The sequence below is a fragment of the Anas platyrhynchos genome, chromosome 4 (assembly GCF_047663525.1).
Source record: "Anas platyrhynchos isolate ZD024472 breed Pekin duck chromosome 4, IASCAAS_PekinDuck_T2T, whole genome shotgun sequence".
NCBI classification, from domain to species: Eukaryota; Metazoa; Chordata; class Aves; order Anseriformes; family Anatidae; genus Anas; species Anas platyrhynchos.
This window is the reverse complement of record NC_092590.1, coordinates 33,928,525-33,952,970: the sequence shown is the minus strand read 5'-3', so window position 1 is coordinate 33,952,970 and position 24,446 is coordinate 33,928,525. Positions and strand designations below refer to the sequence as shown.

Genomic DNA, 24,446 nt, shown 5'->3' with positions numbered 1-24,446 from the left:
GACAATATCTCTACTGAGATGTACATGTCTAGGAAAAAAATCTCAGATTATAGGAATACTTAAATATATAGCGGGAGAAAGTTTAAGGTTATTAATCCATCGGGTGCGTAAATGTGAATGATCTTGTTTGTATTTGTGAGTAAAGGTTATTTAGCAAAATTTGAGATGTTATTGAAGATTTGAGGACAAAACCAGAAAAGTCTTGTGAATAATTCTATCAGAATTAATTAGTACAATAACACACGGAACCACATTATGACACTCACACTGTAGATCGGGATCTATGTCCCTTTTTAAAACCTGCCACTAATCCTAATCATAGGCTGCACCCACGATGAAGAACCATGTCCTGGAGGAGGAAGTTCTCAGGGAAGCCTGAGAACTGGCCCCAGTAGCCAGTACCTCCTTGTCAGCCCCACTGCGGATCCTGGCATTGCCTCTCTTCCAGGCCTGACACTAACTCTAACCCTTGTGAGCCTAAACCCAAAACTAACAGGCATGGCTGAGAGGAAGAAGCTGTCAGAAAAGATTTCCTTTGGCAGCCTCCTTGTGTCTTGGCAGCCTCTTTCTGGCCCTACTAATATCAGAGCTCTGGAATCTCTCTGCCAACTCTAACCCTCTTTACCCAAGACCAACAGCCATGACCCAGAGAAAGTTTGCAGGGGAAATTGCTTTTGGCAGCCTTTGCCTTGTTTGGGGCCCTTTTAGACCTACACATGCTGCAGAATATGATCTTCCTTTTAACCTTAAGCCCACACCCTCAGCTGAGCCTTAACCAAAAATAAGAGCTATCAGAATGTTTTGCAGCCTATGTCTTCTTTTGGAAGCCCTTTTCCAGCCTAACATACACAACAGCTTTAGCCTTGCTTTCTTTCTGAAGCCAGTCATACTAAGATTAATCAGAGGCCTTAAGGATATTTTATGTGAGTCTACTGGGCAACTTTTACTCTTTTAGGAAACTGTATCAGTCTTTCACCTTTGTACTGAATATTCTGTGATTTTATATTTCTGTACTCTGGAAGGGCAAACAGTTAATATTAGTCTTCTCAGATGCCTGTTCTTACATATTAGAGTTTATACTAAAATTTGTTCTGGTGGCGTAGTTATTTTATGGTATGAAACAAATGGAAAGATCTGTCTTAAGTCTTTGTTTCAGATGAAAAAATGTTGAATCTACAAATGTGTCTAAATGCTGTTTAAAGAGTATTGTCATATCCTCTCCAACTGTTACATTCTCTCCATCACCCAAAGTAATTGAAATACCTAATTTTGTAGATGTTGCACTCATGATGCATACAGAGCTGTTGTGCATTCCAAGGGTGTAAATGGTTCTACATTTCACTTCAAGGAAGAAGCAGTTTTGTGATTCCAGTGGATATCACAATCACAAGTATTTTAAAAAATGACCACAGCTGTAACTTGTAGATGAAGTTTTAACATCTAATAATATATTTCACTATAGTATCTGTCAGGAAACAAGCTTATTTTCTTCTCTATGTCTAGGAATAAAAATAATCTTTTCAAATTTTGCAAATGCAGAAAGTAACATCATACAGTATGTCTAATTTGTTGGCAGATTATGTAATATGGTTGGAGAGACTAAGCTCAGGACAAAGTGTGCAAGAGTTTAACTATCTGATAACTGTTTTATTGCTTAAAATACAACTCGATTATTTTTTTTTTTTTCCTAAAATTTAGGATGTTTTCAAGTCATGGGGTAAACAACAACAGAAAGTATGATTAAGCTACTTCATCTGGAAATCTCTAGCAGAGGTGTAATACTAACTTTTATGAGGGTAACTCCAGTTAGGTAGAAAAAAGCTGAGAGTGTTTATGATCAAGGCCTACAAAAGCACAAATACGGCATTTTAGGAAGAAGGTGATGCTAAGCAGGTGATTACTCCCTCAAATTCCACAGTTCTGGAACTTAGGGATAGTCCCTGAAAGCACCAGGAAAGACAGTTTAAAACAGATAACAGAAAATACTCTTTGATACAGTAGGTAAAAATTCAGGAATTTTTCACTCCAGGAAGCTGAGTGATGGAATCTGAGGAAAAAATATTGTTCTGGACAGAGCACAGCAAGTTAGAGTTCTGGTGGAGAAGTCTGAACAGCTGGAGTCTTTTAGAAATGCTTGTTTATCTTTTGGTGAAATAAGTCAAAATGTTAATGTTAAGCAAACATTTTTGTTCTAAAACCAAACAATTAACTCTGAACAGAAAAATCTGTTGAGTAATCATTTGGCTAAATTCTGATCAGTGTAACTGCTCCATGCAGTTCAGAGTAATTCATGGTGGAAGTTTGGATGTTAGCAAATTAAGGAGAAAGAGGGCTGAATGCAGCCTTCTCAGCTGTGGGGAAGACCAGGGTTTCATTGCCTTTTCTTCCTTTCTCCTTTGCAAACCACAATATGCAAGAATTACGTTTTACAAAATTGATGGGTCCAATTGAAGTGGAATGATAGTGCTGGATTATATTAATTGAAAATATCAGTATATGCATCTGATACGTAACAATTGGAATCATTACATGTACCAACCTGATTTATATGAAGGCACTTTTCAATTTTTCTTTTTTATTACATTTTTATGCATTTCCGTTGTGGAAGCTTCTCGTGAATGGCTGAGGAACAGCAGAGAATCTTGTCTTTAATCTCTAGTAATGTGTCTACTAAATAAATGGACACTTATGTATGACATTAAAGTGGATTTCTAGCTATAAAAAGGATCACTCATTTAAGAGAAAACTAAGCAAAATAATTAGATATAAATTAGATATGTTCTCTATGTACTTAATTTATAAGTAGAGTTCTCTATTTCATTTTGCTTTAGAAAACGTGAGACTAAACATACGTGGAAACCATTTGTACTGTTTTTGTTTTTTAATCTCTGCAAGCTGTGAAGTCCTAATGCTTTATTGTAGGTATGCAATTTGACAATCTTGAAATGAAACTGGCAAAGTGTGATTTACTATAAGATAGCAAAACCCAAAATATTTATGTAAATAGAAGTATCTCTATGTATAACTGCACAGAGTTTACTTTAATACAGCACTTGACTGTGCATGTTTTTTCCTCTGAAGGTAGGATGAGGGAATCAATCTATCTTAATTAAGTCCCTTAATGAACTGATGAAAGACTTCTTGATATTGAAGTGCTAGGTGTGAGACAGGTCTATGAGAACATCAGAAAACTTTGCACTGTGCTCTTCAGAACTGTGAGGTGCTCAGCTTCCTTTACTTTTCTGAGAGTGAGACATGTATGGCTAAATGGAGAGTACTGTGACTGTATGCTAGAGTGAATAGCATATACTAGCTTTATTATTAAGGTCCATTGCTGTCTTCTCAAACATAACTTTTCCCAATAGGATGTCTCTTGAAGAAATGAGAAAACAACAAAGAAAAAGATCATTGAGAGAAACAGTTGCTATTTAATGAAAGACAACTGACTCTTGATTATTCCTCAAATTAATTATGTATCTTGACAATCAGGCAGAATGTTTTGCTGTAACTATAGTCATTTCTTGTTACTGCTAATGTAACAGGCACCAGTAGGTCACCAACACAAATGTTTAGATATGGTCTTGTACATATTCAGTTGGACTAGATGATCTTTGAAGGTCCCTACCAACTGTCTTGTCATGTTCTATATCTATATTCACTAAATCCAGAAAGGAGAAAAAGGAAAGGTGAAAAGAACAACCTATTTTCTATACTTGTTTCTCTATGGGCAGGTGGTCTAGGTTGTAATTAACCATAGTGCAAAAGGGTGCAAAGATGCTGGCACTGCCTTCACATTAAGTAACAGTCCCAGGGGACCTATAGGCACTTTTTGCTGAGAGCCATGGTGAGACGATTTAATGGCCTATGTTGCTATTATCTCAGGCATCTCCCCCTCTTAGGTGCTTGTTGTAAGCTGGTATTATTTTTGGTTGGTTAATTATCTGTTTGGCATCAGTCATCGTTTTGCGTCATTAGTTCTCTCCATCATTTACTGGTATAACTGGTAATGAGCTGTGGCTGATGCCATATTGCCCTCTGACACGATGCATAAGAATTGTCCCATGTGCTCCCTGCTACCACAGGGACGCACTAATCAGAATTATGCTTATGCATGCTGCAGTGTCAGTGTAGTGGAGACACACAGATGCTTCATTTAGAAGTGGTATACTGCAGAAAAAAATGTTTTAAGACAAAGAGGATTCTTTTTCTCAGTATTTCCCTTTTTTAATATTCCCCTTTCAAAAGTGGCAATAAGGCAATAAAAGATGTGGATAGAGATCTTCAATAGTATTGTTTCCTCAGCTTAGTTCTAAGGAAACAGCTAATATTAAGTCAAGTATATCTTATAGAAGCATGCTAATTGCTGACTGATGACCCTCTGTGGTGAGGGCATATTGATGTGTCATCTTTTTGTAGGCTTAAATTAAATGCTTGTATCAGAAAAATTCATGCTTGCTATTTAATTGTGAATTATTAGAAATGCCCCAGCTTTAGCTTACATCATAGTAGATAGGATATAATACAAAATTGTCTCCTCAAACAGGTGTATTTTAAGGTTCTTTCATTGTTTGTACGGTAATTGTTTTCAGACTGTCTGTTTTCCAGAAAATCATCCCCTGGTGATAACTCTCGGATTTTTTTACACAAAATGTCTTCCTTTGAATGAAAATACACCATTTATTTTAATAATGCTTACATCTTTAGCAAATATAAAAGACAATATTTCAGGTTGACCCATAAAATGAGAATTTTAATATATGAATATTTGGTCTTTGACCAGTTCTCCTTGAAATACGAGGGAATAAGGGTTTATTCCTTGCAGACATTTGTATTTGATCCCAAGTAGGTTTTAAGTAGTCTTTCCCTATAGAACATAAATTACATTCCTATTCTCTGAATATTACATGATCTAAATTAGTATATTAACCTTTGCATGCCATGGCAAGTTTAATTTTGTGTAACCAGTTTGTATACAAAGGAATAGCATGCTTTCTTAAAGGCAGGGCCTCCAAAGAACTCAGGTCCCAGCTATGGGGTGGTGTGCCCAACTAATTACTGCTTAAATTCTGGTGCCTAACTTGCCTTCAGTAAAAGTTTTCTAGGCTTCCAAGCACATTCAGAAAGCTAGTCATGGTATCGCGGTTAAAGGTCTTGGCACCTGTTTGTCAAATACTTTCATTATTAGACTGAGATATTCAATAAAAGCAATAAACATAAGCCTAGAATAGCTTTAGTTTTGCCATAAAAAAAAAAGGCTGTCTTCAAAGTATATGTGTGTGTGGAGTGGTATTTTTAAAGAATGTACCTCAAGGGGTCTGGCTTATCTAAAGTTAATTTATTTTCTTATGCAACTTGATTTCTTTTCACTGAGGCTGAAAAAAAAAATCAATTTCTATGATACGTTACCCCTTCAAAGTCATAACCAACCCTGCTGATTCATGACAAGATTACCATGCCTTCAAAAGTTCAATTAGCTCAATCTGAAATAGAATTTCCAAAAGCGGTGTTGTCCTTTGAGGTAATATAAATGTCAGAAAAAAATGTACTAGCTGAATAAATATCATCCACTTACAGTTAAATACTATGACTGCAGATGGATTCTACCTATGGCACTTAAACAAATAGAACCATATTGCAGAAAAGATTGCAAATGAGGTTTTTAACCCTGAGCAGTCTTTTCAAGAATAATTGATTATAATAAAAATAAGCTTGCGGATTCCTAAAGTAGGCTACTTCTGAATTAGGTATTTCTTTGTGAAACTTTTTGTGCTTTGATTGAAATTAAATACGTTAGACTCCATTACTTCCTGGCAATGGGTTTTGTGCGTTGGGTTTATTTTAAGCTTAAATTTCACTGAATTCTGACTAGAACCTCACATAGAGTTAAAGTGAGAGAAAAAGGAGCTTTTCAGTTTCATAAGGGTTTAGTTAGCTGTTTTGGTGCTTAGAAGTTTTAGCATCCAGCAGTACAAAATTCCCACATCTGGGCTGGGCTCTTCACTTTTCTACATCATGGATACACCTCTGGCTGTTCTTTGGAAAAGGTGATAACTGCATGTTTTGTGCAGACTTCCTATATGTTAACCTGTTAATGAGAAAAAAAATAAATAACAATTACCCCTCCTTTGTGGAGGATAGCTGTAATTGTGTACCCTAGATGGAGCTGAGACACTCTCCACTTTAACTGTGCATATAAGGAGTGCAGTGTGTATAGGGTCAGGAGGAGAGAAGCGGGTAGTGGGGAAGTCCATGGCTCTAACTTGGAACACTTGCTTGAGAGTACACTCATGTACCCTCTAACTACTTCTGGCATTGGACAGTAGGTGATAAAAGTAGTCAGTGGAAAGGGAGACTGAGGCACAAAAAAAACCCCAAAACATTATGACTACGGGGACAACCATAATAAGCTGACATGGTAGTTCAATCAATAGGTTTATTTCAATGGTGTAGTAAAGTCTTTTATTGCATAGTAACTACTATGTAACAGCTTTTGGATTAATGGCTTTCATAGATGGTTTTGAAGACTTTCAGTTGGTTGTCCCAACAACAGTTGTGTTTCAGCATTTGTTTGTACTTCTCTTCATGATGCTGGGAAACTTGTATGTGTTATGCGGTATATACACTTACTGTTACAGATCTAAGGCTTAGGTATCATACATAAGCACCTGAGCAGTTAAAAAGCAGGGGAAAAGAAAAGTGGAAATTCTTACACCATGTTGCAGAAACAATGTACTAATTTGCACTTGGATTTTTTTGGGTGGTTGAATCACACAATGTTCCCCAGACTGCATATGCTTCATAGAATATTCTTCTGAGTGCTGTGTAGGTACACAACAGTATGCGATGTTGCCAACAACTTGGCATCCTTTCTATATAATAACTTAATTTTAAGCCAACATAGAAAGGAGACAAGAAGTGAGGAAAAAGAGTGTGTTTTGTAAACTAAATTGCATTTGAGAATGCCGTGTTCCAACAGCAGCTTGAAAAAACATGTGTTGTGAAAAATACATAGAAAATGATTAATGATGCATTTTTGCTTTTGCTAGACTGTGATACGAAGAAACATTTTGGGATTCCAGTGTTACAGATGCACAGATGAAATGCATGGGGCAAAGAGGAATAATTTTGTAGGGATGCTTCTTTTTCTTGCATTAAAGCAATTAAAACAGATTCGACATTCTGATGAGCAGTAATTTCTCAAAAAGCCAAAATGGAGAACAGGACAACCTGTCTGTTTTCTGTTCCTGTGCAGTGAAAATGGGGACATTATTAACCAATTACTGAAAACTGCTAGAACAATCGGGCACAATCTGAGTGCTGCAATCTGTTTTGAAACATTGTTCTTAATGGCAGATTTTAATATTGGTTGTCATCTTTCCTTCTACTGAGGGTTAATGTTTCCATGGTGCAGAGCTGTGATAATGATGCACAGAATAAGGCATTTTAAAGAAAAATGCCACAAGTATTTTCCATTACGTTTTCCAAGGAATAATGGAGGGATTGTTCATGTGAACAATTTGGTTTTAGGCTTACTGTTGAAAGAAGTTACTACAAGGTAACTTGTAGCTGCTGCTGTTTTTATTTTGAACATTGACTATTCTAGAACAATTTAGGATGAAATATGGTTAGATTTTGATAAAATCCTGTATAAGGATTCACCGGTGAGAATCAAACTCTATCTTAAGGATCCAGGAAAACGTTCTGGATCTGTAAGACAATAGAAATAATTAGTGATAACGGAAAACAAGCAACATTTCAGATTTCTTACATTGATAAAAATAACCATATTGCTGCAGAAGATTTGGGAATCAAAGGAAATAAGCTAAATGCTGGTTCAAAGTTTAATTTTTTTTCTATGATAAAATGAGCTTTAAAGTTCATGTAATATTTGTCTTAATACATATTGACTTTCAAGCGACTTCTCGCTTGAAATATTCTATTCTATTTTGTTATTTCCTCAGTGACACCAGTTTTCCTTATGTTTTAAACTTGAGTGAGAATCATATTAGGCTAGTGTACTATCAGAATAAATCAGAATCAGGTAGAGTTCTCAAATATCTTAGGTCTGTAGTGAGCCCTGGTTCATTAGTACGGTTAAGAAAATTCTCAGTTGATCTGCAATGAGCCTAGCGATGCTAACTCAGCTAACAGTGTTAGTGTTAGAAACCTGGAAATTTCCATTGATCCCATCTATGAAATATGATGTAGGAACTGGCTTTGATTTTTATTTTTTTTCCTCTTTTGCAATTATCAGAAATATTAAAATGAGAACAGCACTGCAGGAGGTCAAATTGACAGCTTTGTTATTCACAAAAACCTACACCTTTGTGATATCCTAATTTTGTCTGCTGTGGAAATGGTTCCAGTCTTATAAAAAGAACTGTGACTTCAAGTGTTGCATAAGAGGAAAAAAACAGATTAACACATTAGTGGAAAATTTCTAATTTTTGAACGATCTCAGTAAGAGAAATAATTATTTTAAAATCTTCCTAAATGAATGTTTTCCAAGTTTCTGAAAACTGGCAAATTTAAAGTAGGGCCTTTGTTCTTGACAGGAGATCCACTTAATTATGTCACATGACTTTCTGCAGAATATAAGCTGTACAATGGTAAATACTGTGAAGAGTGTGTGAGATGGAAATGAAAAGAATTTGAAGAGGAAACAGTACATCAAATATCAGAAGTATTTATATAAATTAGATTAATGGGAACTTCAAGCAATGATATTTTTCTTAAAGCTTCAAATAGCCTGAAAACAATAAACTTCTTCCAAACCAGTCAGAAATATTTATAATTTTGTTTCTGGTTTGGAAGTTTACTTTTCTTCAGCTTAGATATATATTCTGATTCTGAGTTGTGATGTCAGAATGGTCACACAAATCCCTACATAAAAATCCCTACATAAGAAAGTAAAATCAGAGCGTATTGTAAAACTGGCTGAAGTTTAAAACAGTTCTAGGTTTAATTAATACCTTTATCCAGAATAACTAACTTCTATGGTGAAAGCTTTTTTTTTTTTTTTTTTCTCCCGTTGACGATGTTGAAGCACCTGTGACCTACTGTCCTGTGATCTACTTTCTTAATAGGTCAATGCTATTTAAGGAGAACACACAAAGCTATCCAAGAAAATACACAAAGAAAGCACAGATAGCTTACACTTTTTTTTTTTTTTTCCTTTGCACTAACAAACGTAGTTTATCTGAAGCTTGTAAGGAATGTGATAAATTTAGGAGATCAGACATGGAAAAGGAAAGTTATATCACCTGAACTTGGTAACTTTGCTGCTTATTGCATAATAAACATTGTTTTGCTTTATGAAAAGTCATGTTCTGAAGCCTTTGACTTGAGCTATTTAGATTGAAATTGCAGAGTCGAAGTTACATGATTCAGGAGTAAAAATAAATGCCACAGCAGAGATTTATTGTGGGCTTTAGGATAAGTATGGTGTGAAATGAATTTGATCAGTTTTATAAATAATATAAGTTGGTAGACAAAAACAAGTTGATATAATAATAGCAAAAATAGATAAAGGTGACTGGGAAACATAAAATTAAATTTTATAGTTTACCAGCTGATGAAAACTTATTAAATATGGGTGCTACACATGTCATTGCTTGCTAAAATCACTTCAGAATTTACTGAAAGTATTCAGGACTCAATGCTGCTGGAGGTTCCGTGTACTCTTAATGATGTTCTTTCAGTCTTCAACACTCTCATTTTAGTTAATTTCACAAACTATTGCTTACTTTTTAATTCTGCAGTCTTGCGTTTCAGTGTTTTTAACTATGTCAGTACCAAATAATTTATCCCTCGTTAACTGCATTAACGTAGCAGCAGTCCTAAGGTTGGGTTTCCAATTATTTCATGCTTTTTCTGAAGCTGAGACACGTCAGAGTGGATGGCCCCATTTGTCAAGTATTTTGTTACTTTAATGAAGTTATAATTGAGGTCTGTGGTATAACTTCTATATAATGACTTTTGATTTCATTTTGAGTCCTCTGTCATCAGTGATTGTGTAAAAAGGCACTTCTAATAATATTCCAGTCAGTGAAACATGGCTTAGCAATGTATCAATCTCGAATAAGGGTGTGTGTGTGTATGTGTATCCGGGTTCTCTTCACTGCTCTGTCATTCAGCTAAGAGTAATGAAAGAGGTGCTTCATCTCCCTGTGCTGTAGTTAACTGCCTGTAAAATAGCTGTAACAACTCTAATGCACATGAAATGTTAGACAGCTGTAGGTGAAAAGTACTATTAAAGACAAGATTTCTCTATTATTCTCTCATTGGTGTGAATTCACAATCTGTTATAGAACTGTGGTGTTTTGGATAAACTAAATTTATCCTGATTTAAATTTAACCTGATACTCCTGTGCACAAGGTTCTTGATTTATTTCAAAAGCAAGAAGTAGGTATGTTCTTTTAAAGGAAGCCAAAGCACAAAGTGTAAAAATATAAAAACTAAAATAATGTATTTGAAACACCCTGTGAAATTGGTCAGATCAGTAACCTAAATTTGTTATGGAAATAAGCAGTCCTCTTTCATCTAAGAATATAGAAAGATATAAAATATACAAATGTTAATTCACATGCCTAATTTTTGTTGACTTGTGAGGGTAATTATCTTTGTCTGAATTTCCCTCTGTACTTGAGGAATATGCTTCTGGAGTTAGGAGGATTGTGCAACTAGGAATTAGTGAAAACAGGGTGGCTATTTCCGGTGGCTTACCTAATGAAAACAAAAGAATACAACCAGTGTAAGAGTAATAATAAAAGTAGTATGCAATAACACTGGTATGAGTCATAAATTTCTGTAATACATTATCAATAGAGTAGAAGAAAACAAAAAAACAAATGAAAACAAAAACAGCACTGACAATAAAAAAAAATAGCAAAGATAATAAAGAGTTATTTTCTGAATAAAACCACAATATTTTGAACAGTGTTATTTATATAATGTGGAACAAGGCTGAAGTCAAGAAAATAACAAAATCTTAATTTTTACATGTACAAAAAGTAGGTCAGTAACTGTTTCCCCATTTCAAATAAGCAATAATGATAAAAGCCCTTATGTTTCTGACATTTAAGTAAAATCCTAAAAATTGATACTAGAATGACTTGTAAGAGTTTCCTGAAAAAAAATGTTTCTGACTCTCTTTATCATCCAGTATGGATAATGAGAATGTGAGGCATAGTGCAATGGTCAATTAGGAAAGTAAGAGAAACTTTACTGTAGGTTATGTATGATTTCAAAGAACCTTAGGTTGTTGTTATACTGTGTAAGTGGAAAACAATAGTTTACGTCTGTAGATCTAAAGTTCTTTAGATCTAAAATATGTACATAAGCAAGAAGGAAAATCTGGTGTATAAACAAAACAAACAAAAAAAGCTGTTAAATTCAAATACTAGTTTTGCTTCTAATCATTAGTATGGTGAAAGGGTAGAGGGAGATTAAGGGTTTCTTTTATCTATTCATTTATTTTAAGAAGGGTTTAAATTGTTTCACGTAATATTTTCATTAGCTCTAGGAAAACATTGGGATGAAATAACTTAATAGTAGCCATGTAACCTGTGAAATGAGTAGGTCCATCGCCACAATTACTGAAATGCTTTCATGTGTGAAGTGCATCCAAAAACCTTAAACAGAAAACGTGTTCCAAGTCATGCCCATTTGATAACAATTCAGTTGTCTCAGCTGAAAACATTGATAGGTACAAAAGCTATTTTCTGTGTTGTCAACAAATGGGAAATCAGTGACATTTAGTGGAAGAAAGGCTATACAAAAATTTCTCTAGATAACTTTGTATCCTGTATTATAATTCTTGATATACCACATCCTCATTGTCTAAACAATTAATCGCTAAATAACATGTATCTGTAAGACTTTTTTTCCTTGTAAGACAAGATATCTTTCCCCTCTTTTTAAAAAGGTCAATGTATAAGCATGTTTATTTATATAGAAATAGAAGCAACAGGTGTTCCCCATATGTTTTAGGAACGTATTTAAATTATTTTTTTTAACCTCTGACAAGATTGGATTGGAAATTCTAATTAAGCTTCTAGATATCAGTGTTACAACATAATACATAAAGTACATAGCAGCAGTGGCAGAAGTAAGAGGTTCCCTGTTGCAAAAAAGTTTAATTTTTGTTGTTGTTGTTAATAATTGTTACCTTTTTGGTTTTAAGATTAGTTTCACAGTTATATAATTTTCTGTGAGACTCCATAAAAAGTATTTTATTCTTCCTTGGGAAAAGTAAATCTGTGATAAAACAAATATATTTCATAAAACTTCTAAAAATCTCAGCAGTTCTCAGCTGATATGATATGTATATATGATGCAGTCAGTTGATAGTGACGGTGAATATCCTGTAGTACATTCTGTACAATTATGTAGAAACTATAAAATATGTAGTAACCATTTATTTTTAATAAAATATGGTGTTATTGTAGAATTTTCAGGGGAACCTGATTAAATAGTTGTAAAATTAATTAAATATAAATTAAATTTGGAGGCATTACTCTGCTACAGTCAGGGAAAAGGGGCTTAAATGATTTGAGCTAACTGGCATTGGGATTATATTTCAAACATTATATCTGGGCATGTAGATAGTGATAGAAAAATATCTGTAAATGTATCAGGAAAAAATATTAACCCAAGGTATTTGAGTTCAGATTGGCCTTTTTCCCCCCCATTTTAGATACACAAGTACTTCAACTCATTTCTGTATTTCAAGTGCATGTGCTAAAATGGCTTCTGTCAAAAATGGTGTGTATAGTTGAGAAAGTGGAAATTTTCGTGTAAGTGCCTACAAATGTAAGTAAGTCTGATAGTATTATTGCCCTGTCTCCAAACACTTGTGCAAAAGAGCTAGAATGCTCTAATATGATCTGAAAGCTGTTACGTGATCTGGTTGCTATAGGTAAGTGGGATGTGAGCACAGCAGGGATCTGTGGGTAGGAGAATTATGAGCTGGCCGAGGCTCCCTGTACATACCTGGGAACACATCAGGAAAGTGCTGGCTGCAGGAAGGGCAGAGCTTGGTTAGGCTTTGTTTTGCAGCTAGGAAAATGCACTGGGAGACCCAGTAGCTACAGAGCAGACAAAGAAATGACTCTTTTGCTTATGTCTGAGTAATGCCAACAGCATCTTCAGTTCCAAGCACACTCCAGTGTGAATGGCAAGCATTCTGCTGTCACCAATCTCCTTTCCTTCTTTTCTGTCTATGGAGTGTTTTAGGTGTCTAATGCATGGTTTAATTGTATATTTTTACTGCTAAGGAAACAAAATCCTCCCTACATATATTAACAAAGATGGAGAATGTGCCTAGATGTCGTTTCATTTAATAGTATGAAAATGCATTAATTTTATATGTAATTGAAAATTAGGATAGCCTCATTTATAAGTTGGCCATGAGGTCTTTAATGACATTGCCAATGAAAGTGTAAAATTTGCATGGCCTCAGCAACACAATCTGAAGATTTTCTGGAGATTTTTTCTTTTTGACTTTTGTCTCGGAAATAACACAGTTATATGAGAGACTGCGGTTGCCAAGGTAACTGTTCTTTTTTAGTTTAATGGCAGCAGGTGAATGATTGCCTGGATATCCACAGTAATTTGCTGGGGCTCTAGTAATTCAGTAAGTATGTACACATTTCTCTTTAGATTAGTTTTTCTCTTACAAAGGCTTTAACTCAGATTCGTGATACACGATAATTATTAGAATTTTTCAATACTATTAAATAATTATTCTTCCTGTACTGTTACTAATATTAAAGTTATTAATGTTTGAAATGTAGAATATTAGAGCAAGATCATCTTATAATACGACACTTCTTTTCAAAGAAACCTCTATATTTTTATTTTTTTAAACTTGCTTCCCTGTTACAAGGCACTTCAGAAGCTTAACAAATAAGCTCCATGTTTAAATCTGAAACTAATGAGGCAAAAGCTGCAAGCAGAATTTCTGTTTTGTTTTTCTTGTACCATCCTTTAATGAAATACATAAGGTGATTGAAAAAAAAATGATCTCCCATTCTAAATCTGCTGCAGCATTCTCATGGATTTAAAAGAAAATGTGGTCAACAGAGAGTTGTTCAGATCTCACAGGCTTTCAAGATGCATGGAATAGTTCTCATGAAATGTTTATATATTTTATTGTTAAGTTACTGTTGATCTGCATTGTGCCTGTACAATGAAATATTCCTGTTTAGAAAATCCACCCTGTTCTGTGTTCTGTATTCTACTTCATTGTGATGATTAGTTTTGCACAATATGAGCCAAATTTTTTGGGTTTAGAACTTAAGTGTTCAGTGTACATAATAAGGTTTTAGATTTAATAAAGCAATGAGATTTTTAACCTTATTCTGTTCAGTCTGTTGGCAGACCTGGAAAATTAATATGTTAGACAATGGTTTTCTGTGAAGAAAATCTTAAATTTTGGACAATCTAAGTTTAAAAGGTGTATATAATAGGCCAAATACAAGCCTCTGAACATGTACTACAATTGTGGCCTGAATTCCAGCTGTTTAAATACTTCAGAATTGAGCAATTCTCCTCTAATAATCTCTGAATTTAGCTCTATGTGCAAAATAGCATTTCTTAAAGGAAGAAGTCTTTTTTCCTGAATCTGTTACCAGTATGACTAATATCAGTTTCCCAACAATATTTTTACAAGTAAGCTTGCAGTATGTACATAACATTGCTAAGTAAAACCATCAACCATCTTTATGAAGAAATAGACAAGACTGGGTCAAAGTTGTGCCTCCTGAGAATCAAAGGCAATTTTTCAGTGGAATTTTTCTGTGAATTGTAATGACAACACTCTGAAATCTGGATTTTTTTTTTTTTCCCTGTAAATATTTTCTGAACACTTGATTTCTGAAAGAGAAGATTTGTGCTGAAAACAAATATTTCAGAGCTAACAGTGAAACTGTTTTATAACAAAAGTGTAGTTAGCTCTCTCTCGATCACTGAAATAAAATGTGAGGTATGATATTGTATGGGATAGGCTGTTCTTGGCTCATAAGTTTATTATTTTGCTCCCTCAAAGAAGGGCTGGAGACAAGTAAATTTGTTTTAAGCATCTATCTTAGCCAAGACTACCATCTGACAGGTAGACTCAACATCTTGACACTACTGTAAATGTTAATGTTAGCTCTGCCTCTGTTTTGATAGCCTTGTCAGACATTTATTCACCAGTAGTACTTATTTAAGTAGATCAGACTCCTAGAATTAACAAAACTACTGTAATTTCCTGTTGAAGGACACATTTCTGTAACGTGTATAACTCCAAAAAGAAGTGATAGTTGCTTTCTTCTCTCTTTATGACTTGATGCTCAAAATGCTCACGTATAAACAACTGGTTAAACAACCTGTTTGCAAGAGTAAAGGTAAAATTATATACATCACATTTTCTTAGATGAGTTTTCTTCCTTACAATATAAATAAATACAATATAAATAAAACAGCTTTCAGTCTACTTCAGACGAGTTCTGTCTCTTACTCAGTAACAAATCATTATCAGATCACTTTAGAAAAAGTCTGAATATCCATAAAATTCTGTATACCAATATATATCAATAAAGGGGGAAAAAATAAGTATTCTGTATGGACCATGTGCTGTATGCATTGTCCATATGTTGCACTGTTCATATGTATTTTTCTTTATGGAAACTAGAATTTCTTTCATTTTTCATTTTGAACAGCAAGAAAACTCTAAAAAACAATATGTTGATCACCAGATTTAAAGTATTTTAACAGCTAATATGAAGAGTGAGCATAACTATATCTTGTGCCATATAGAACAATTACAGAAAATCTGGATAACCATCTTCTTAACATTTCTAAAATATGGGGCCATCTTCTTTACCACTGTGAATCACTCTTGCCTTACAGAGTTCATATAATATGATCTGTGTGAGAAACATCATTTGGAAAAAAGGGAATTTATATGTTTTCATGTGTCAATGCTGCCTAATTATTAGAAGATGAGGCTGAATCCTCCAGAAAAAAAAGACCATAAAATTAGAGCTTCCAATGAGGTATAAAAACTTATTTATATATTGATCATTAATAAATATAAATTAATAAATGCATGCACATATGTATATAGTAGTATATAACAGTAGTGCATAATATAGTAGTATTATACATTTTATATATATTTTTTTATTCAATAAAAGTATTAAGTACTTAGCAGTCTACATGCTGATTACCTTTGATTCCATGAAGGAGGAGATGTAAATGATGCCCAGTGTAATCATGAACTAGGACACTTACCAAAGTTCTTTGGTAAAGAGAAGAATTTCGGTGCATTTCTGTAGTGTTTTAACCAAACTGATCTCAATTTTATTAGTGTATGCTTTAGCCACGACTTTCCTTTACAATTACAAAAATTAAATTTAGCTGACTTCCATCTTGTGTTCAGAAATACTGAAACTTAACTGGATTTTGTTGTCATATGGGTAGTTATCTTACTCAAGCATTCTTGAAGAAACTTTCAGAGTTAAAAGCCTTAAACGTAAATCCTGACTGCTAGAACAGTAGGAAACCTTTGGATTCACATGGCAGCTTACTGGGGACTTTTGAGGTCTGGCTGAGTCTTCCTTATGGATTATTCTCTTAATGAATTATTTACAATGCCCTTTATGCTGGTAAGAGAGGTCACTATTCCTTAATTGGTTGAGTTCTTTGGAAAACCTGTGGCTGAATGAATTTTGTTCAGGTGCATCAGGCAGTAATGTGCCAGGAATGCCTACTGACTTAGGATGGTAAAGGTACAGCAGCTTTTGAGAATATGACTGATATGTCTGGCATTTGTGTTCATCTGCTGCTCTGTCCACAACATCCACCGTCAGTATGAATTTGAGTTTGAATCAAAAATCTTGGTTCAACAGCAAGACCCTGGTCCTTTTTGTCACCAAAACCTAACACGAGTATGTAAGTGTGTGAGATGTGCAAAGCATCAGAGATTTCAGTTCTTGAAGTGTGATAATTAAAAGGGTGTTTTTCCCTGTGCAGGACTGCTAATAAGAGCAAGAAATCATATAATATATGCAAGAACTGCAAATAACATGCAAAAATGAGGATCTAAGGGAAGCATGCAAAGGCTTTTCATTGCATTCCAAAAGACAGACAGAAGTATATTCATAGACAAAAGACTTCCAGTCTCAGTGATTTTATTTTAAAGATTCCAGCAGGGAAAAAAGAAACAACATTTCAGAGAAAAAGGAGTGGGTATAATTCACAGTATTACAGAAGCTTTATAGATACTTTTTTCAGTCCACAGTCTAACTTTTGCGGTCTATTGTTGTCTGCTTGTTTTTATTTTCAAACGTTACATAACCACAAATGATAGGGATGTGCTTTCAGATTTACCTCAACGATGTGCACTTTCTTTATGGGAGAAAAGTATGTTTTGAACTGCAGATTTGCTGCAGACTGTCATAATTCTCTGTTAGGGCTGGTCAGTATTTCATTATGAGACTAGAACTAACCAAACGCTAAAAAGATATCCTAAGTATTTGCAGTATTTGCAAAAGTGCTTTAGTACAACTGTTTTTATATGTGCTTTTTCCTTATTCCCACTATAAAAGTGGGAAAGTGGGAGTTCAGGCTCAAATAGTCAAGGAGCAGAAATTTATCATCCCTTTTAGTTAAGAGACTTGGATTAGTTAACAGAAGTGAGTACAGTAGGCAGAGAGGTAAATTGTGGTAGATTTTAACCTGTTTTGGCTAACTGGTGCTACTGCTGAATGTTTAACAAAGGAGTTAGTTGAGCCTCACAAGGGTCAGGTCTCCTAAAACAAAAAGGGACATCCAATTTTTTGATTGACAATGGGAATGCAGTTGTGTTGGTTAGAGCTCCACTGCACTATAGCAATAGAAAGAAAGTTATAGACTTTGTGTGAATTACTGCACTCTAATTTAACCCATGGTGTAGTATTTATTAATGTAACTTTTTCTTTTTTTTTTTTTTTTTTTTTTTTTTCAAAAAAGAAAAAAAATAAGAGGGCAGGCTTCCTCCTTTTGCTTACAACCAGTACAGTGATGTGCCATTTAGTAAAGGCAAGCTACAATGATTAGAGAGGAGAAAATATAAAGGTTGAATCACAGGTTGAACATATGTCAGTGCAACCGGCCACCACAGTACAAATGCTGGTAGAATCCTACTTTGACTTATTTTGAGAGTATTAAGCAGCAGATAGTCTGTCACTTAACTGTTGGATGTGTGCAGATGTCATCCAGTATCACGTAAGGGCCTATCTCCAGCTTTCAGTAGGTATTCTCAAGTTCTGTGTAATGTGGCTAAATACAATCCAGGCATTTATGAGCGCAGATGGTGTTTTTAACCAGCTGTACCACTGTGATGTAAAAGGAATTCCTTGTAACATAGAAGGGCACATCATCAGCTGAGGGGAATGTAAGGAGAAGCGGTCTAAATGAGCCAGCAGAAACATCTGTTGCACTCATAAATTTATATGAGGCTGCTCAGCTGTATAGAATTAAAATTATGTTTCACTAACACTTATTTTAATAAACCATAAAAGGGATTGCATTGCAAATTATGGATGCTGACTGAATTTTAAAATCAACCTAGAATTTTTTTTTGTACTGCATTTTCACATCATGGTAATATTGTGTTTCCCTTAATAAAATTAGAAATCAAGTTTGGCACACAAAGTTAGTAGGTTTACTGTACAACTTTTGAGAAGAGTCATGGTTTGGACTATCATTGATTAAGAGATTTGAAATACTTTAAAAAAAATAAGAACATTTTTTGATGTGTCAGTAACTCCTGTTTATCCAACTTCAGAGTTTCATTCTTATTGCTGTCATCTTGGGACTAGTCATATGGCCTTTTAATTAAAACTTCTCATTGGCTTCAGAGGTTATTAGATGCAAATAATTTAAAAAATGGGTCAATTATTTTACAGGACTTACAATTTACAGTCCTAGAGGACTCCTATTAAAGCTGATAAGGTCATGACAAGAGTTGCTACATACTTGAGAATAAAGACAGAGTCATACATTTATCCCAAGGGTGAAATTTTTCCCTTAAATCTTAATGACAGAACTCTTGTTCACTTAAATAACACAAAATTTCAGCCTCTTTTTATCTCTTTTCTTTCATATCTGTAGATTCCCTTTCATTGAAAGCATGTTCACAAAGTTGTCCAGCTGTCAGCTCCTGGTAAATTTTCTATTTTTTTTTTCCAGAACAGTGATCTCCACTCTTTACTCAAATCAACTACTAAGTGATTATTAATCTCTTTCATTCTTCTGTCATCGATTTCTTCTACATGTATAGCTCATTCTGCTTTCCAATTTCCAACAAATGCTGTTTCCAGTTATTACTACTCTTCAACCAAATCTCACTAGTGTTATAATAAATCTATCTCAATATCATAATGATCATCCAGTTAAACGTGATGGAGGTTCTGTTATGTCTACCTTGACTTACTCGTGTAATTTGGATTAACTAGAAAGGTTCTGAATGATGATACATTGTTATTTAAAAATAAAACTGCTGAAAGTAGGCTGAAGAATTTGATATTTTTGATATTTTGCATTGAAGTTTTTAAAATAACCACTTTAAAACTAAACAATTTCAGTAATCCTTGATGAACAACTTACTTACTGGCAATGCTTTTCCACATATTGAAAATTAACTCAATATTTGAATATTGATTCAAATTAAAATATTGAAATGTTTTAATTTTTTTACTGTTCATTTAGGAAGAATGAAATACTGAAATTAATGGTCTGAATGTTTCTTGTGTACTCTAATAAAAGAGAAACTTGAGTACCTACCACTCCTGAAGGAGTAGTTCTGTCAGGCCGTGTTTTATTTGAATTATATTATCCTTGGGAGCTGTTCTTTAAACTTTGTGTTTAATTGATATAAATTTAATTGTGGCATTAAATTTGTCCTAAAACATGCACATGGGGGATGCTCTTATGCTAAGAAAATAAGAATGGACATTTGGAAGATGTTGCCTTATGTTTAGGTTGTTGTGTCTTTGCTCTCGAATACTTCTTTTCTGCACCTTGTACTTGACTGGTTTCTGCCTCAAGGTGGAGCTGTTATATTTTCAATGGCGATGAAGTCATGAAAGCCGTTTTCTTTCTCGTCCCACCAAGAGCTGTTTCTGATTTGAATAGATGTATGGGTTCTGTTGGTAAAGACAAATGGCAAGCAATCTTCCTCCCCCTCTTTTCAAGATGAAAAGTTCAGCAAAAGCTGAAGTCAGCAATATGTCACATAGGTGGCTGGGCCTAAGATGCTGATTTTTATTCAATCTAACATTACCTTTCATAGATTGAGGAAGATGCATACCTTCCATTTACAGTAGGTATCCCACAGAATTATAACAATATGTGTGTAATGGCTGTCAAAAGCATTTTGTCAAAAGCAATTTTTGTTGTGGCTTTTTGTAATTGGTAATGTTTTCCCAGAAGGTTGTGTGTGTGTGTGTGTGTTTGTGTATTGTGTTCTAATTAGGACTATACGAGACAGTTATGGCAGACTGTCAAATCAATGGGATGCTAGATATATTTTAGTCTCTGTGCTATAGTCTAAATAACCTTTTAAGGACTCCATTCTCTGAATGTGGTAAATAAATGCTGAATGTTTTATACTTAATAGGCTTTTGAGTAATGCATTCCACATGGCATTACTGCTGGAATGAGACCTTCTTATCACTAAATACACAATAGTGACATGAGGTCATTTCAGCACGAAGAAATGCATGCATCTCATAAATGAACAAAGTTCTTCCTGAAGCTCACTTAAACAGGACTACTCTGAACAGTGGTTGCAATTCTAAGGAAAATGGGGAAAACCTACAAGCACTCTTATTCTAGTTGTCTTTCACCTCTCAGTTTAAATACTTTGAATGTCAATCATAGCTGAATTTGCAAATGTAATGTTAATTTCCCATTTATTTATTTTTTTCCTCTAGTTGATTTATAGAGAAAAATCTTTATTCTGGTCACTTTGAAAGCTAACTGTATTACACATTTAAAAAGCTTCTTGTTCTAGACTGAGAGGGATCTGGCCAAGTCCCTCTGAACAGGTGTAAGAAATTACCTGTTGTAGTTCATTCTGCATAAAAAAAAAAAAAAAAAAGCCAGGTGGTCTCAATTTCAATTATGGATGACATTTACCAGAAGTGAGAATAAATTATATTGGACCTCAAACAGCATGTATGCCCTGAACTGGGAGTAATGTCAGGTGACTGTCTAATGGGCTGTGCATATCATATTGGTGCTTGGTGTGCCATGGAAGAGAGTTCACATTTTGAAACTAGTATTTTATGCAGAGCTGGGTAATATTTGCTTTGAGAAGGCATATGTTCACCTAAAAGTCCAGCTTCTAACTGCTATCAGTATTTGCAAAATTGGGTCAAATTAGCTTCAGCTGCATAAAAAAAAAAAATAGAAAAAGAAACATTATTGAATGGTGAAGCAATTCAGCATTCTAAAACAACTTCCTGATCATTTGAGGATAGGGCAAGGATGGGGAACTTGGAGGTCATGTACAAAACTGGCAAAAAAGAAATGCTCTTTTGGAGTGCAGGTCCTAGGTTCTAAGGTTGGATGAAAAAAAAATATCTAAATGGGATGTTTAAATTTCATGAAGAATGTAAGGTAGGATGATTTAACCAGGGATGACTGGTCCTTATAATCCCATTGCCTCCAGGTTGTTGACGACTTCACAGGATGTGCTTCCAACATCTGTATCATTTAAAGATTTAGAATATTCACTTCAGGCAAGTACCTTTAGCTATTGGAATATATGGGTAAAAACCACTACTGATAAAGATTCTTCTCTTAGAAACGTAAGTGATACTTGAATTTAATTCCAGATCTAGTTCTTATTGTTAAAAATTACTAGAATAAAAGTATTTCCAGCTAGATTATATCCCTTGGATTTTGCTAGGCCCATATTGCATATAATTTACAAAATCTGAAAGATTCTTACAGAATTTTTTGGAAAAAAAAAAAATTATTCTCTTTAGTGTTAAACACTTTTTTCTACTTCTTAAATTTCTCCTGGGCTATTTGAGTACTGATCAAACATACCAAATACCTAGCTAATTCAGAAGATCTTATCCTTAGAACAAAAAGAAATAATGGAAATTCTGTGCCCTATATTCTTGTCATTATCAAAAACTAAGCTGTAGATGTTATAAAAGCTAATGATCTCTAACTTCTGCTTTCTCAGCATTTAGAAGAAATAATTTGATTGCATGATAGAGTTTTATATGTTTGTCTATAAAGAAATTGAAGAAACTTTAAATTAAACCTCCTTAGTACTGAAGGTTTGTGTATGTTATTATGTCTTTGAAGTAAAATTCACCCGTTTGAGTCCAGCTTCTTGAATGGGGAGGTAAATTTCAGTCATACATTACTGCCTAATAAAAAAAATGGTTGTAGAATGATGTAATGAAAGTGACGTCTGGTCTCGAAACCTGAATGGGAAGAGATGAAAATCGTCATAGCTTGGGCTTTTGGGCTTTTTATTCTTTTTTTTTTTTTTTTTTTTTTTTCTCCAACTAGCCTGCTAAGAGAAGGACTACTAATTCTACAACCTTAGTTCTTGTTAATATTAGTTGTTTTACCTAGTGTTTTTCAGAGTATTTAGGGGTATGGTTAATATCCTTGATGAAAACAGATGTTGAAATTCTCTGTTAACTGGAGTCCCAGGTGTTTTCTGTTTGGTTGCAGTCAATACTGCAGCTGTGGCCTTACTTGTCTCTGACCCAGTACAGTTTTCTATGGCTTGAAGGCTGTCTGAGTTCACTTTTTGAGGGGTATTTTGGGTTCTGTTCTCAAAGATCTCTTGATGGTTCAGGTCTGTTCTGAGAAAGTGTAGGGCAATTCTTTATAGACTATAGAATTATTTAGGTTGGAAAAGACCTCCAATATTATCTGGTCCAACTGTCCCTCTACTACCAATGTTGCCCACTAAACCATGTCCCTAGGCACCAGGTCCAATCTTCACTTAAACACCTCCAGGGTGACTACTCTTATAGCAGTATGTCAGATTGTCTGGAACTGATTGGAGGCTGCTGGGAACTCAGGCTCACTGAGTTCCTGAGCTGGTGAGCTGTTTTGTCAGCTTGTCTGAAGTTGGCTAGAATGAACATGGGCTCACCATCAGACTGAGAAATGGCTTGATGAGGCCTTGCTAGTCATCAGGAGACTAGGCTGTGTGGAGCTTGCTTGTGGGACCATTTACAAAACTTGTATCAGTCTTTATTTTATAGCTCAGCTCCTAACTTTCAAGGCTTGAAGTAAAAGTAGTAAAATGAGAACAAAATAGACACTATATCTCTGTCCAATCTTTCTGCTCAGTTTGTGCTGCAGAACTGTACTTTCTGTCTTCCTGCTCATCTTTTTATAAGTACCACAGATAGCAGCATTGAAAAATTAAGCTGCTAGTTCCAGTGCACACTGTTGCTTCTCTACACCAGTACTAGCTGGCAGCTTCGGCTCATCTCAGATTAGAGTGGCCAGTGTTGTCAGAAGCAGCTTTTGTTATCCTCTCAGCAGAAGTGATCAGAAAACCATGGCAGAAGGAAAACGAGCTGAATAAGCTTCAAACAGACTAATAAGGATGAGTTCATAAATCCAGGAGGATTTGAATATCTAAAAAGCATACTAATGTTCACATTTCCTGAGATGGGCTTGCTGTACTGCTCAGTCTTTCTGCCAGAATTATGTAGGTGGATAACCCATTTTCACAAAGATATTTCTCCCCTTCTGTCAGGCAAAGATATGCTATCAGGAAAGAATCCCCAAAATTTATGAGCTGCAGACTTGTGTGTATTTTTCTGCCTTTACTGATCTTTTATGAATACAGATAAAGCAATGAGTAGAATATTCAAAGCATACCTGTATTTTTAATTTGTGTGTGATAGATTTTAGCTTATTAAAGCAGCATTTGTTTCCAGCAATGTTGTACTGCTCTCTTGATGAAAATATATGGTAATCTAAAGAAATCTCAAAGAGAATAATTTAATTATATTAACAGAGTGACTTAATTAGAGAATTGAAATATAAACGGCAGCCAAATTTTCCTGGACTTATCCTATATTTTCTTCTCTTCCAGTCCTGTGGTCTCCATTGCCCCTCCCCACCATCACTAACCTTCTCTGAACACCTTTCAGAAAGAATGAACTTGGAACATTTCCTTCCAATCTACAAATATTAACGTATTCAGCACAGATTCATTTAAGCAATTATGATTGTTGCAGAAAGCACAGTATCTAAAAGTCTTGGACTTGTAGAGTGGGAGCACAGTTAAATTTGACACGTGGTGAAGAGATACTGCCTGCATAGAATAAGTCCTATGCAGAATACTGTTCTGTGAACTAATTTTGTAGAATAAATGTCCTTTCCACAGCAGTACGAAGGAAGAAGGATCTGTAGAAAAACA

At 34.7% G+C, this 24,446-nt stretch overlaps 2 long non-coding RNA genes across 12 annotated transcripts in view; one reads left to right on the top strand and one right to left on the bottom strand.

The window, feature by feature from the left end:
- The window catches only part of LOC106016054 (uncharacterized), a 270,464-nt gene that overhangs the window by 42,977 nt on the left and 203,041 nt on the right, over window positions 1-24,446 (top strand). The gene's annotated exons all lie outside the window — the stretch shown is intronic.
- The window catches only part of LOC119716961 (uncharacterized), a 58,480-nt gene continuing 51,218 nt past the window's right edge, over window positions 17,185-24,446 (bottom strand). The window contains exon 3 of the long non-coding RNA XR_005265842.2: window positions 17,185-24,433. This is a non-coding gene — a long non-coding RNA (uncharacterized lncRNA). The remainder of the gene's footprint in view (window positions 24,434-24,446) is intronic.